This window comes from Carassius carassius, chromosome 41 (assembly GCF_963082965.1).
Source record: "Carassius carassius chromosome 41, fCarCar2.1, whole genome shotgun sequence".
NCBI classification, from domain to species: Eukaryota; Metazoa; Chordata; class Actinopteri; order Cypriniformes; family Cyprinidae; genus Carassius; species Carassius carassius.
In genome coordinates, this window is record NC_081795.1 from 23346633 (window position 1) to 23351895 (window position 5263).

The window sequence follows — 5263 nt, forward strand, 5'->3', positions numbered from 1 at the left end:
AACAGCAGTTATGATGATCGATGAAAACTCCCGTGGCAGATAGAATGGGCGGCAAATAATGGATAAATGTTCCAGATGAGGCGAGCAGGAGCACGACAGAGTGGAGATATTCCTGGGGTCACACCATTTCTTGTTAATCATGAAACACACTCCTCCGCCTTTGGATTTGCCGGCCTCGGCTGTCCTGTCTATCTGTAAAACAGAGAAGTTTTCAGACGGCGTTACAGCAGCGTCCGGGACCAAGGGCGTGAGCCATGTTTCAGACAAACAAAGAATGTTACAGTCCCTAATGTCCCGTTGGAAACTTATCCTGGCTCTAAGATCGTCCATCTTATTCTCCAGAGACTGGACATTGGTGAGGAGAATGCTCGGTAGAGGAGGGATGTGTGCTCTTTTCCTCAGTCTGTTGCGAATCCCAGCATGTTAACCGCGGTGTTTCTTGATCCGTCGCCTCGGGTGGTTATTCAGGTGGTTATTGTGGTGGTTTCCACCGTATAACCAGGATTTTCTTTGCAGCAGTTAGGCCAGAAAGCCAAATTCTTTTTTTATGCACAGACATCGGAACCCGAGATTTATCATTTAACAAGCATAATATGGGACAACAAGGAATCTCTTTACTGATAATTTCCGATAAAGATTTAGTAACTTGTAACCAAAAGGACTGTACTTCAGAACATTCCCAAAACATATGAAGAAAAGTACCTATACTGCCCTGTGAAGATGACTCTAATCTCCTCTGGAGATGACTCTAACTTAATCAGACAACCTGGTCTCACAGAATTCCGTGAAATGTCCACGGGCCCTTAACTCAAAATCCGTGAAACCATCACGGAATTGCCCCAAATTCAGTGACACGGCCACGAATATATCTCCAACGCAAGTCAATGACACTGACCTTCCGTGGCCCACACATGGATACCCGTTTCAATGACGAGTACAGAACTCGCTCAACGGACGTGCTTTCTCATTTGGAAACGCAACATTTGAAGTATTTGTTTCTTTTCCAACATCAAATGCCATAATGACGTTAACCAGACAGTTATTGTAGTTATTGCATTTTCCTGTCATCATACACATTTTACACACGTTTTGGCTATAGTCAGAACTAAAATCTGTGATAGGAGCACGGAGTGAGTCTGTGCTGAGATCACGGATAACTCTAACGCAAGTCAATGGCACTCATCTTCCGTGGTCCACACATGGATACTCATTTCAGTGATGGAGTACAGACCTCACTCAATTAACGTGCTATTTCATCTGGAAACACAACATTTGAAGCATTTATTTTCCAACACCAAATACCATGACCAACCTGACTGTTAATGTAACTATTGCATTGTCCTGCCATCATACAAATTCACTTTGATTCTGTTAGCCTAACTAAAACCTGTGATAGGAGCACAGAGTGAGTCTGTGCTGAGATCACGGATAACTCTAATGCAAGTCAATGACACTCATCTTCCGTGGTCCACACGGAATTTCCGTTTATTTTGTTATTTTCGTGATTGCAACACGTTTTTTAAACTAATTCATTTCAATTGGAGGCATCTTTCGGTGCATCAGCATGTTATTTTCTGATTAATTATTTAAAAAAAAAAATTTCCACAGGACAACAGAAGAAACTCACTGAAACTTAAAAAAAAAAATCGGAGCTTAATTTACTGTAACAAAACTGAGCAACATACTGTATTGCTGGTGACAAAACACATATTAAAACTTTTTTTGCTATAAAATGCGCAATGGTTCTTTTGTACTTTTTTATTGATTTTTATTTTTTTCATAGGCTTAGATTTTTTTTTAAATTACAGAATTCAATATCAAGTCCTTGACACATAACTGTAACACATTTTCACATTTAGAAACAATATAGTTTAAATAAAGAGAACCAAAAAAATAAATAAATAAATAAATAAACTAGCAGAGATAGGCCTACAGATCTTTTTTTTTTTTTTTTTTACTTTAGACTCTAAAGTTAAAAGTTTTTATTAAGGTTATTGTAAAGGCTGCTTAAAAATGCTGTCGTTGATGAGCCGCTGATCGCTGTCAGATTCTGTGATATGAATATCCGCGTTGGATTGTGGCTAATGGGCTTAGAATGAGCCCCGCTCGGCCCGTGTTCTGGCTTATTGTAATATTTCACTGGTAATAAGACCGAAATAATATAATTAAAATAAAGAAATTAATGATCTAAATAAATGTTGATAGATGTAGCGTTATAGTTTTAAAAATATCAATAAACAGCAAATCAACACAGCTTCGAAATAATAACCCAAAAAGACCTAGATAATAATAATACATAATTAATATACAGCGCCGCCACTCCCACCACGCGCATCACGCGCTGTGCGTCCACCCATTCTCACTCCCAAAGCGTCAAAAACTGAAGCTTGGTCAAGCGCCTCTAGCGTCACTGACATGAGATGTTTATCGCTATGAAATCACGTTCAAGAAGTCTCATTCAGCACACATCGCGATACTTGCCATCAGTTTACAAGAGCCGCAGGTTGGGTGAGTTATACAGTCTATGGTGAGTAGTAGTAAATATGCTCTTTTAATGCCTGTTATCAAATGTGTTCTGTCTTCTTTATTAATCAAAGGAGCGCCTTATGTTTACTCTCTGTATTATATCGGTCATCCGAGGCTGTCTTTGAGTTTCATTGTGTTTAACTAAATGAACACAGCTGCTAACTGGGGTGATTGAACTCTATCTGTCACGTGACGTGCCATAGACCTGGGTTACGTTTTATATTCATTTCAGGTTCAAAGATGGAAGTTATAGTAATACAATAGTATAGGTAAAACCCAGTAGACTAGACATTTACCATGTTTTTTTTACCACAGTAACTGTAGTTTTACTATTGTATAGTAATAGCACAATAATCACCAAAATAACTATAGTTGTACCACTGTAATGGTAGTGTTTTAATGTGCTTTTATATGACATATTTCACAGTAATCACATTTACTGTACCATGCTTGTAATACCTTTTTTAATGTAAATCAAAAAAAAAAAAAAAGAAATTCCCATCTTGCAGTTCATTCATATTAGTTTATATCTTAAATATTTTGCTCACAGATCACTATTAACATTCTGTATATAATTCTGTTTTATTTTCTTTCCCCATGTATTTATATTTTAGCTGAAAAGACGTAAAGGAAGCAGTCACCCCAGTGGTGTTTGTGGAGAGGTATTCCTTCAGAAATGGAGAAGACAGAAAGCTGCAGAGGCAGGTTGGTCTGTGATAGTTTGTCCCTTTTATGAAACATTCCTGCTGTTATCATTTGCACAGCATTTGTTGTTTCTTAAACTGTTGTACGGTCCAATTACCCACACTTGCCATCTTTGCACATTTCCTTTATTTGGCCCAAGTGAGCATGAGGATCCCAAGTGTGTGTCGATCTTAACATGACAAAGATCTTAACATGACAAAGTTCGTTTCAACTTTGCATTTTAAAATAAACTTCTAAATGTCTTTTCAATAGTCCCTATTAAAGATAACAATTTAATTTGTGATGTTTCTAATTAAGTGATAAAAAGCAGTTGCAAATGATGTACAAAATAAATATACTTTTCTGTGCACAAAGAAAACGTGCAACACTTTGTTTTACAACTAAATTATTCTCAATATCTAATTATTATTATTAATATTTCACATATATTGGAAAGGTTTGCGTGACCTCATGCGAGATCTCTGCAAAAAGTCCCATGATTAATTCCAAAACATGATGCATGATGGGATACACTAAGCGTTGTATAGTGCTCCGGAGCAGTATTGGAGAGGTTTAGTGTGTGTTAAGGATGCTGCGCTTTGGCATTATTAAGACCGGGGACAGTCTTGTGCATGCACTGTCACGTACACAAGCTCTCAAGTGACTAAGACCTCAAGTGTGGGTATTTGGAAAGGGGAAAAGTCTTTAAAATGATCCCTAAATACCGTCGCACATCAAAGTCTTAATAATTCAGTAATTCAATTTAACAGTTGTATAATATTGTACAAGCCCCTGGACAATCTCATCTGACACTATCACAATGTTGGAAAATCAGTTGCCCCACACAGTCAGAAAGTTTATATTGTTCATTGGCTTCTCATTAAATTACTTCAAATAAGCCCCATCAGTTCATGTTCCCACTATACGTGATCTCCATGACTAGAAATTGCTATTAATGACTTTCTTTTAATAATCGATGCATTTAACATTTAATTATACAACATCTTTGCAGAGGATGCTTTCATGATCTAAAAATAAAACAGTAATGTTGCATGTAATGAAATAATATTTCATTCCTTTCTGTCTTACAGGATTGCTTGCAGATAACACTGTAGTTCTCCATCATGCACAAGGACTCACCTCTTTAACCCTTTACCCCCCCCCCCCCCCCCCCCCCCCCAAACACACACAGAAATGGTTTCTGGATCAGTGACTTTAGACTTTGCAGTGGTTTGATTTATGCAGAAGATGTAACTTTGTTTTAATTAATCTTATAATGAATACATTGTGACCTTCCAGCAACCCATATACTGTACTGTATACATAACCAGTGATGACAACAATAGTTAAAAATAGTATTTATCATATTGATAAAGCATTGTGTTCTCTTTTTCAAGCTTCATAGAGTAAACTTTACTTCTGGTGCTTTTATCATAAAAAAAGCATTAGTTCTCATCAGGAGTTTTAGTAAAGGACATATTCATGCACAGCCATCCCCTAGTTCCAGTCATGAAGTGAATGATGTTATTGTTAAAGTTATATTTCTGCATTTTTATGTAGCAGGTGTTTGTTTTCCTGAACACTTTATCTTTCTTCCATTGTTCGGACAATCAGTGTTTATTTGATGCTGTGCTGATTGGGTTTTATAGATGATATTGCACACTTGACATGCTTGTCTTCATGATGTTATTTTGTGAGTTTGAAACATTTACATTGTGTTGTATCACTTTTTGGTCAATAGAATTTTTAAAGAAAATCTCTCTTTTTCCGGTGTTCCCTGAAAGACATATACCGTATTTATACTGTTTTGTTTTTTAATAAAAGTATTTGCATACTGAAAATTGTTAACGTTTACAACATAACTTCCTTTTTATTCTTCATAGTTTTATTCTTCAAAAGCGAGCTTGGTGACAGTGCAGTAATATGCGCACTTTGTCTTTAAATGAGTTTGACATATCAATAAATACTGGAAAATTCTTACAAAATTATGTATGTTCATTATGCTTTATTTCAGTTTTTATTCCTAGAGATCAATTGGTAAAGCAAGGCAAAT

The 5263-nt window shown here is 36.5% G+C and overlaps 1 long non-coding RNA gene across 1 annotated transcript; it reads left to right on the top strand.

The window, feature by feature from the left end:
* The first annotated feature begins 2284 nt into the window (after positions 1-2284).
* Positions 2285-4968, top strand: LOC132123347 (uncharacterized). Its single transcript, XR_009426502.1, has 3 exons — positions 2285-2527; positions 3141-3231; positions 4302-4968. It is a non-coding gene; the product is annotated as an uncharacterized LOC132123347 (long non-coding RNA).
* The last annotated feature ends 295 nt before the right edge of the window (positions 4969-5263 follow it).